This window comes from Abramis brama (genome assembly GCF_963993115.1).
Source record: "Abramis brama genome assembly, chromosome: 13".
NCBI classification, from domain to species: domain Eukaryota; kingdom Metazoa; phylum Chordata; class Actinopteri; order Cypriniformes; family Leuciscidae; genus Abramis; species Abramis brama.
In genome coordinates this window covers 37,234,912-37,246,280 of record NC_139975.1, presented here as the reverse complement: position 1 = coordinate 37,246,280, position 11,369 = coordinate 37,234,912, and the positions used below count along the sequence as shown (strand labels likewise).

General features: G+C 44.4%; 1 long non-coding RNA gene across 1 annotated transcript; it reads left to right on the top strand.

The window, feature by feature from the left end:
• Positions 1-3,926: 3,926 nt before the first annotated feature.
• On the top strand, positions 3,927-5,035 carry LOC311094800. The gene is made up of 3 exons (XR_014608728.1): positions 3,927-4,060; positions 4,559-4,614; positions 4,740-5,035. It is a non-coding gene; the product is annotated as an uncharacterized lncRNA (long non-coding RNA).
• Positions 5,036-11,369: the final 6,334 nt, after the last annotated feature.

The following is an 11,369-nucleotide window of genomic DNA, read 5'->3' as shown; positions in this document are numbered from 1 at the left end:
AAGTCAGTTTTTAGCGTTTTTAAAATAATCAAATTACCACTATTGAGCACATTAGCTATGATAGAGACACTCTTGTTTCTATTGGTGTACAATGTACTCACAATTCGACGCTTTTAACTCTGGATCCGAGCTGGCCGGGTGAGATCCTGAGGGAGAACGGTGGACGCGGCGCGAAGCGGCGGCCACGGGGGAAACGAGCTGGCATCAGAAATAGGCTGAGGGCCCGTGCACACCGCACACCTCTGCCCAGCATCCTGCTCGCCAATGTCCAGTCATTGGAGAACAAACTCGATGACCTCAGGGCCAGGATAAAGTTTCAGAGAGACATTCGGGATTGCAATCTCCTCTGCTTCACCGAGACATGGCTGAATCCAGCGGTGCCGGACAATGCCATCCAGCCGGCCGAGTTTTTCTCGGTTCACCGCATGGACAGGACGCGGGACTCGGGGAAGTCAAGGGGAGGCGGCGTGTGTTTAATGGTGAACAGCAGCTGGTGCAACAGCGCGAGCGTTGTTCCTCTCACACGCTCCTGCACACCAAATCTGGAGCTACTGTTCATCATGTGTCGCCCTTTTTACCTTCCTCGGGAGTTTACATCGGCAATAATCAGCGCCGTTTATATTCCACCACAAGCGGATACGGACACTGCCTTATGTGAGTTGCATGAGGCACTTACACAACATCAGACACAACACCGGGACGCTGCGCTTATTGTGGCAGGGGACTTTAATAGTGCCAATCTCAAACGCGCAGCGCCGAACTTTTATCAGCACATTACCTGCCCCACCAGGGGCGAAAGGATACTGGACCACTGTTACACTATGGTCAAGGACGGCTACAAGGCACAATCTCGCCCCCCGTTTGGTAAATCCGACCACGCAGCCATCTTTCTCATGCCAAAATATAAACAAAGGCTGAAACAGGAAGTTCCGGTTCAGAGGGAGGTCGCGTGCTGGACGGACAAATCGGTGGCCGCGTTACAGGACGCACTTGATGACGCAGACTGGGACATGTTCAGGAACAGCTCCGATGATGACGTCAGCGTGTTTACGGAAGCGGTTGTGGGATTCATTGGGAAACTAGCGGAAGATACCGTGGAGAAAAAGACCAGAACGTTTCCCAACCAGAAGCCATGGGTAGATAAAACCATCCGGGACGCTCTGAGATCTCGCACCGCTGCCTACAACACTGGACTTGCGTCGGGGGATATGGAACTGTACAGGGCTGCGTCATACAACGTGCGGAAGGCGGTGAAAGAGGCGAAGCAACGCTACGGGAGAAAACTAGAGTCACAACTTCAACAGAGTGACTCTAGGAGCCTGTGGCAGGGACTACGGAAAATAACGGATTATAAAGCAAAAAAAAGCGGTATGACGAACGCGGACGCGACTCTGGCAGATGAGCTGAACACTTTCTATGCTCGTTTCGAGGCTGCAGCTAAAGACGCTAGCGATGCTAATGCTAGCGACGCTAACGGCTGCAGACAGGAAAACACTGCCAGCACCGGAGGCGCGTTCGTCATCACCGAGCATGACGTGAGGAGAGCCTTCAGGAAGGTAAACACCAAGAAAGCAGCAGGACCAGACGGCATCTCAGGCCGTATTCTTAGAGCCTGTGCAGATCAGCTAGCACCTGTGTTCACTGAGATATTCAACACCTCTTTATCTCAGTCGGTGATCCCCACATGCTTCAAAGAGTCCATTATTGTTCCTGTTCCGAAGAAACCTTATCCTGCTTCCCTTAACGATTATCGCCCTGTAGCCCTCACTTCAGTAGTGATGAAGTGCTTTGAACGCCTGGTCAGAGACTTCATCATTTCTTCATTACCTGACACACTGGATCCACTACAGTACGCTTACCGTTCAAACCGCTCTACGGATGACGCTATCTCTCATCTCCTTCATACATCTCTTACTCACCTGGACACTCGGAGAGGGAATTATGTGAAAATGCTCTTCATCGACTATAGTTCTGCATTTAATACCATAATTCCCTCCACACTCACCACCAAGCTGGAGCACCTGGGACTAAACTCATCAATGTGTCAGTGGATCTTAAATTTTTTGACTGGCAGACCACAGGCAGTAAGGATTGGCGGACATGTCTCAGCCTCACTCACTCTCAGCACTGGAGCTCCCCAGGGGTGTGTTCTGAGCCCCCTGCTGTACTCTCTGTATACCTATGACTGTGTGGCCACTACCAACTCCACCACCGTTATTAAGTTTGCTGACGACACTGTCGTGGTGGGCCTGATCACGAACAACGATGAGTCGGCCTACCTAGAGGAGATTGGAAATCTGGAGAGCTGGTGCCAGAGGAACAATCTCCTCCTGAACGTCAGCAAGACAAAGGAGCTGATAGTGGACTTTTGTACGAAGCAGGAGAGGAACTACCAGACCCCCGTCATCAACAGGAGCCCAGTGGAGAGAGTGGACAGCTTTCGATACCTCGGTGTATACATCACGCAGGATCTATCATGGTCCTGTCACATCAACACCGTGGTGAAAAAGGCCCGGCAGCGTCTCTATCATCTAAGACGCTTGAGAGACTTCAGACTGCCCTCTAGGGTGCTTAGGAATTTCTACTCCTGCACTATAGAGAGCATCCTGACGGGAAACATCACAACCTGGTTTGGAAACAGCACCATGCAGGACAGACGAGCTCTACAGAGGGTGGTGCGATCAGCTGAGCGCATCATCCGCGCTGAGCTCCCGAACCTGCATTTGATCTACAGCAAGCGGTGCTGGACCAAGGCCAGGAAGATAGTGAAGGACCTCAGCCATCCTAACAATGGACTGTTCTCTCTGATGCGGTCTGGAAAGCGCTTTCGCTCCCTGAAGGCCAACACAGAGAGACTGAGGAGGAGCTTCTTCCCGCAGGCGATAAGGTCTCTCAACCATAACACAACACAGGACTAATAATATATTTTTGCAATATCCAACACTGACTGGGTATCCATGGCCACCCTGGATACACTCATGCACACTTTGCACTACATATTTATATTTATATTTTTATATTTTCATGTTTATATTTTCATATCTTTTTATATTTTCATATTTTTATCTTATGAACCACTGCACAAATATATCATATTTATCATATTTATATTTTCATTTATGGACCACTGCGTAAATCACTTTAAAAAAAATGGACACCTAATAGTCACTTTTTAGGCATATTTGCACACCAGAGCCATTTCAAACTTGTATACTTCTGTTTTTGACAAATTTTTATTTTTATATTTCTTGATATTTATTGATATATATTGATTGATATTTTTTCTATGGTCAATGGCAGTCGTGTAAGCATTTCACTGCATATCGTACTGTGTATGATTGTGTATGTGACAAATAAAATTTTTGAATTTTTGAATTTGAATTGAATTTGAAGGCGAGTATTTCAGAAAAACATCAACAGAGAAGATGTAGAGCAGTCCACGGCCAGGTAACTTAAACCAAAAACACACAGGCACAAAGAGTCAAACACACACACACACACACACACACACACATACCAATACCAATACCAGTATGTCGCTGTATTCAATGAATTGAGGAGATGTTTCATCTCTAAAAGCTGAACATGAGGGAGACTGGAGAATCCACAGGCGATCCCAGAGGTAAGTATCACAGGTACGGTTATAGTCCAACACTTCGGGTATGTAGTCCTAAAGTGTGTTGCTGCGTTCCAAACCGCATACTTCCCTACTATTTAGTATGGGAAAAAGAGTAGGCGAGCGAAAAAGTATGTACGAATCCAAAAGAGTAGGCGAGAATTACCTGGGTGACGTACTAATTATCGCGAGATTCGGACTTGAGTGCGTTCGAATATGCCTACTTTCCTACTATATAGTAGGCGAAAACAGTATGTGAAGGAAGCAGTACGTTCGAAACATCAGTATTCATAAGAGTAGGCGAGAAGTTCCCGGATGGCTTACTGCTTCCGGACAGATTTTCGAGTGCTCGACCGATGGCTACTCTTCTATCCCAGGAGGCCACGCGAGAGGATACGTCATTATCAAACATCGCAGAGATCAGCGACGCGGGTGCTTTCAAATGTGAGTAAACATGGTTCCTTTTGTTAAAATTGCATGTGTTGAACTACTGTAGAGTAAACTGTTGAATTGTTGAAGGTGTAAAGACGTTACACAGTATAGTATAGTTGTGATTTTGCTGTAAAAACACGTTTTATGTATAACGTTAGCTAACAGGGGAGCTCCAGTAAGGACACGTAAGTAACATCTCTAAAGTGGATTTACATATGATAAACCATATACATCTTAAAGACGCTTATTTTAAATGTCTATTTACATCTGACAGGAAAATCTTGAAATATCACAACATGAAATGGACATCTGAATGATGAATGTGTGCTATTATGTAGAACAAATCTATAAAGTAACTAAACATAAGTTATCTATTTTATTTGTCCATTAGTAGTTGATAAATTGAGGAACATTTATGTTGGATAAAAAGTTAAAACAACCTCAACATGTAAATGTAGTGTTGAGTTCATAAATCACAGAGGTAATGTGAGTCTGGTCTGGATGTTACAGGGTCAGATGAACAGATGTGTGTTTATCCGGTGGAGGGTGGCTCATGAAGGCTTTGAGTGAGTATACTACAGAAATGAATAACTATTTAAATCTTAAGTTGTAGTTTATTTTAATTATTGTAATTTCAAACAGAGCTATTACAGCACCTTTCTGATTCTTGATTTCTGTGCATTTGCTGCAGATCTTTTGTGGTGGAGCAGGACCTGCAAGGGAAGATGATGGCGGCATTTGTGAAAAAAAAAAAAAAAAAAGCGTTTTTGTCTTCTAAATAATATTGAAATCAAATGACATTGTGCGGTTGAAATTACTGCTTTTGTGTTATGTTTGTGCATTTTGTAGGATTTGAAATGTCAGCAGGCTGGTGTGAGCACTGAGGATGAGGAGCCCAGAGCTGAATCCTAGAGATGGTGCCATGGATGAGACCCTCCATCTCTCCACCTGCCCTTACGAGTCCCTCCATCACTCCACCTTCCCTTGCGAGACCCTCCATCGCTCCACCTACCCTTATGAGACCCTCCATCGTTCCACCTGCCCTTGCGAGACCCTCCATCGCTCCACCTGCCCTTGCGAGACCCTCCATCGCTCCACCTGCCCTTGCGAGACCCTCAATCGCTCCACTTGCCCTTGCGAGACCCTCCATCGCTCCACCTGCCCTTGCGAGACCCTCCATCGCTCCACCTGCCCTTACGAGTCCCTCCATCGCTCCACCAGCCCTTACGAGACCCTCCCTCCATCGCTCCACCTGCCCTTACGAGTCCCTCCATCGCTCCACCTGCCCTTACGAGACCCTCCTTCACTCCACCTGCCCTTACGAGACCCTCCATCACTCCACCAGCCCTTACGAGACCCTCCATCACTCCACCAGCCCTTACGAGACCCTCCATCACTCCACCAGCCCTTACGAGACCCTCCATCACTCCACCTGCCCTTATGAGTCCCTCCATCACTCCACCTGCTCTTATGAGACCCTCCACCTGCCCTTACGAGACCCTCCATCACTCCACCTGCCCTTACGAGACCCTCCATCACTCCACCTGCTCTTATGAGACCCTCCACCTGCCCTTACGAGACCCTCCATCACTCTCCATCACTCCACCTGCTCTTATGAGACCCTCCACCTGCCCTTACGAGACCCTCCATCACTCCACCTGCCCTTACGAGACCCTCCATCACTCCACCTGCCCTTACGAGACCCTCCATCACTCCACCAGCCCTTACGAGACCCTCCATCACTCCACCTGCCCTTATGAGTCCCTCCATCACTCCACCTGCTCTTATGATACCCTCCACCTGCCCTTATGAGACCCTCAATCACTCCACCTGCTCTTATGAGACCCTCCATCACTCCACCAGCCCTTATGAGACCCTCCATCACTCCACCTGCTCTTATGAGACCCTCCATCACTCCACCAGCCCTTACGAGACCCTCCATCACTCCACCTGCCCTTATGAGTCCCTCCATCACTCCACCTGCTCTTATGAGACCCTCCACCTGCCCTTACGAGACCCTCCATCACTCCACCTGCCCTTACGAGACCCTCCATCACTCCACCTGCTCTTATGAGACCCTCCACCTGCCCTTACGAGACCCTCCATCACTCCACCTGCTCTTATGAGACCCTCCACCTGCCCTTACGAGACCCTCCATCACTCCACCTGCTCTTATGAGACCCTCCACCTGCCCTTACGAGACCCTCCATCACTCCACCTGCCCTTACGAGACCCTCCATCACTCTCCATCACTCCACCTGCTCTTATGAGACCCTCCACCTGCCCTTACGAGACCCTCCATCACTCCACCTGCCCTTACGAGACCCTCCATCACTCCACCTGCCCTTACGAGACCCTCCATCACTCCACCAGCCCTTACGAGACCCTCCATCACTCCACCTGCCCTTACGAGACCCTCCATCACTCCACCTGCTCTTATGAGACCCTCCACCTGCCCTTACGAGACCCTCCATCACTCCACCTGCCCTTACGAGACCCTCCATCACTCCACCTGCCCTTACGAGACCCTCCATCACTCCACCAGCCCTTACGAGACCCTCCATCACTCCACCTGCCCTTACGAGACCCTCCATCACTCCACCTGCTCTTATGAGACCCTCCACCTGCCCTTATGAGACCCTCCATCACTCCACCTGCCCTTACGAGACCCTCCATCACTCCACCTGCTCTTATGAGACCCTCCACCTGCCCTTACGAGACCCTCCATCACTCCACCTGCCCTTACGAGACCCTCCATCACTCCACCTGCCCTTGTGAGTCCCTCCATCACTCCACCTGCTCTTATGAGACCCTCCACCTGCCCTTACGAGACCCTCCATCACTCCACCGGCCCTTACGAGACCCTCCATCATTCCACCTGCTCTTATGGGACCCTCCACCTGCCCTTACGAGACCCTCCATCACTCCACCTGCTCTTATGAGACCCTCCACCTGCCCTTACGAGACCCTCCATCACTCCACCTGCCCTTACGAGACCCTCCATCACTCTCCATCACTCCACCTGCTCTTATGAGACCCTCCACCTGCCCTTACGAGACCCTCCATCACTCCACCTGCCCTTACGAGACCCTCCATCACTCCACCTGCCCTTACGAGACCCTCCATCACTCCACCAGCCCTTACGAGACCCTCCATCACTCCACCTGCCCTTACGAGACCCTCCATCACTCCACCTGCTCTTATGAGACCCTCCACCTGCCCTTATGAGACCCTCCATCACTCCACCTGCCCTTACGAGACCCTCCATCACTCCACCTGCTCTTATGAGACCCTCCACCTGCCCTTACGAGACCCTCCATCACTCCACCTGCCCTTACGAGACCCTCCATCACTCCACCTGCTCTTATGAGACCCTCCACCTGCCCTTATGAGACCCTCCATCACTCCACCTGCTCTTACGAGACCCTCCATCACTCCACCTGCCCTTACGAGACCCTCCATCACTCCACCTGCCCTTACGAGACCCTCCATCACTCCACCTGCCCTTACGAGACCCTCCATCACTCCACCTGCCCTTACGAGACCCTCCATCACTCCACCTGCTCTTATGAGACCCTCTACCTGCCCTTACGAGACCCTCCATCACTCCACCTGCCCTTACGAGATCCTCCATCACTCCACCTGCCCTACGAGACCCTCCATCACTCCACCTGCCCTTATGAGACCCTCCATCACTCCACCTGCTCTTATTGCCTCAGATTGTGAAGCACAACACATCACGCAACAACCTCCAGCACGAAGGAACGGCTCACCTCGAGTGGTCAGCTGAGTCATCAGAATAAAGCTGCAGAATGGGAACCGCTGTGTTGAGATGGCAGAAGGATGTGGGGTTCAGCGCCTGTGGCCTACATACATGATTGTAGTTTGAATAAAGCTTTTTCATGTGTTGACTTATGCATTTGTTTATTGTGTGATGGTGACTTTCATTCATTCTTTTACTAATTTATTAATATTTCTCATTGTTGTCAGTAAATAAAATATAATTATTTAATTAATGTTTTATTTAATTGTTTGAAAGAAGTTCATTATATACACATCTAGAGTGTATTCATGCATAGCTATGTCATATGACATACATTACAATTTGTTTGTGTTATTGAATTATATCATTTTCAGTAAAAAGTAATATAATGAAGTATTGGTCAGCATTTATCGTTGTTATTATTGTATGTTTTGGGGTGGGATAGCAATGCAATTCATTCTGAGGTAATATTAATTTTTAATATTAATGATACTTACATTTTTCGAGTATAAAATCAACAGTTTTCCTCCAAAGGCTAATCTTCGCACAGCTGCCCTTTGTGCAGACATTACAAACGCTGAGGAAACCTGTTCTAGGTAGGGCTGTCGAGTTACTGATGTTATGAGATCTGTAAAAAATCTCATTATGTATGCAAACCCATAATATATATATATATATATATATATATATATACAGTACCAGTCAAAAGTTTGGAAACATTACTATTTTTAATGTTTTTGAAAGAAGTCTATTATTACAATTTAAAATAATGGTTCTCTTTTTAATATATTTTAAAATGTAATTTATTTTTGTGATGCAAAGCTGAATTTTCATCAGCAAGTACTCCAGTCTTTGGTGTCTTATGATCCTTCAGAAATCATTCTAATATGATGATTTGATACTCAGTTATTATCAATGATGGAAACAGTTGTGCTGTTTAATATATTTTTTTGTAATACTTTTTTCAGGATTCATTGATGAGTAAAACGTTAACAGCATTTATTCATAAAAACAGCATTTATTCAAAATAAAAACATTTCTAACAATATAAATCGTTACCATCACCTTTTATCAATTTAACGCATCCTTGTTGAATTAAAGTACTAATTTCTTTTTTTTTTAAAAAGTTATTGTTCCCAAACTTTTGAACGGTAGTGTATATTGTTACAAAAGATTTCTATTCTAAATAAATACAGTTCTTTTTAACTTTTTATTCATCAAATAATCCTGAAAAAAGTATCTCGGGTTATAAAAAAAATATTAAGCAGCACAACTGTTTCCAACATTGATCATAAATCAGCATATTAGAATGATTTCTGAAGGATCATAAGACACCAAAGACTGGAGTACTTGCTGATGAAAATTCAGCTTTGCATCACAAAAATAAATTACATTTTAAAGTATATTAAAAAAGAGAACCATTATTTTAAATTGTAATAATATTTCATAATATTACTGTTTTTTTGTTGTTGTTTTTTACTGCAGGCTTGATGAGCATAAGAGACTTCTTTCAAAAACATTAAAAATAGCAATGTTTCCAAACTTTTGACTGGTACTGATATATATATATATATATATATTATGGGTTTGCATACATAATATGAGATTTTTTACACAGGAAAAAAGAACCTACAAGGTTGAATATCTTAATATATATTTTCTTAAATAATTCATTATAATACATTTTTAAAAAGCATTTTTTGTTATTTATAGGCCTGAGGGATGAAACGACAGTTAAATTCAACAAGAAAAAGAGGAAAAAATAAAGCAGCCAGCCACTTTTGCTTGTGGATGAAAATGTTTGGATATAAAAAAAAAAAATTACATATTCAAGAGATGACAATTTGGGGATTTCGTAATAAAAATAAATAACATCGTTAAGGATAAAACGATGGGTCACATTAGTAGGGTTAAATATAAGAACTTAAATCAACCCTAAATGTATTCACAAAATAAATGGGCAGCAGTTTCTTCAAAAAGACCACAAAATGAGCAAGTTTAATCAATATCAAGATATTTACAGATAGATGAATTAAACGTGTCCGTTTGAATCTTTTAAAGTCCCACTCCGATCATATTTTGAGCTATTTTTAAACATTCTCAGTGGTCTTTAAATGATGATTATGCCGTTTTTAGCCAAAATCACAAAACCTGTGCCGTTTTCTGGGACTTTTCTTCAGCAGAGCGGCAGTAGCTCATTAGCAATTCGCCTCTGCGTTGTGGGGGGAGCCGTTGGCACGGAGACGACCCTCCCCCTCGTTCACACCGCCGCCGACTTGAGCTTCCGAGAAAACGGAGGAGAAGCTGATCATCGCCGTTGCTGGGTTTCCTATCATTATCGGATTAATTTCAGTTTAACCATCAGAGTGAAAGTTTATCATTTGCATGTGTTTTTAAGTCCTGCCAGTTTAACAGGGTGCGCTTGACAGGGCATATAAGAACGCAGAGAGATAGCAGAGAGAGAGAGAGCCTCGGCCGCGCGCGCGCACTCACTATTAATAATAATAAATAATAATGTGACCAAAACGGTTATACAAATGCTGTCATTATAAAAGGTTTCTAGTGTCAATGTATTGCTTGTTTATTTTGTTTACTTTTCATGGTGTGACACTTCTCTTCTCCCATGGTCGAACATAGAATGCTGCTACGTCAGAGCGGCCAAAGTGTCAACAAGCTTCCTCGTACTTTTTGACAAGCGTCCTTGACAGAGCTTCTTTGCCGCTCAAGTCGGCGGCGGTGTGAACGTACAGTTAGCATTGCAACCCGCTACCGCACATAGGTGTTGATCCGCCATCGTCGTCTTCTCTAGCTTTTGCGCCATCTGATGGTGAGGTTGACTAACAGCAGATGGAGAGTATGCTCGGTAATCTATTGCTTTTCCTGCAGTTCCTGGATGTCAATGTTGAATTTACTGTCGAATTTGAACCACTGAATTTGTGGAAGCGAATTTTGCAAAGCGAAATAAAATGGCCCGAAAATTGCCTGTTGAATATTATTGGTTGTATTTTTAAACAGTTTGAATATTTTGGAAGTGAAATATGAAAGGTGAATATTATTGATTTTTTTATAATGAAAAGGTGTTTGAAATGTTTTAATTGAAATATTCACAGCTTAAATATTCAACCATGTTGAATTTCAGCCCATAAAAATGCAAACCCTAAAAATACAATGCATTAAAATGCAAGCATGGTTAATGCAATGCCTATTTTTTTTCAAGTAGTGCAATTCAACAGGCTTTTTATTTCAAAAACATTTGACATTATTTTACTTCCATAGAAAACAGAGCTGTTTTTGACCAGGTAAAATGAGTGTTTTCTTACAATACTAATGAGAATTTTTAATTAAAGTATATTACAAACTTTTAATTTAGACCCTAAAAAATCATATTAGCTTGTACAAAAATGACATTATATGACCCCTTTAAAAAAAACATGTCTCAAACTTATAAAACATTGAGTCAAACAAGTTCTTTAGCTTTACAAAAGGAATATGCTACAACTTCTGTAAAAATGAATAAATAAAATATATTAAAATTAAAATAAAGATATTCTATCTAAA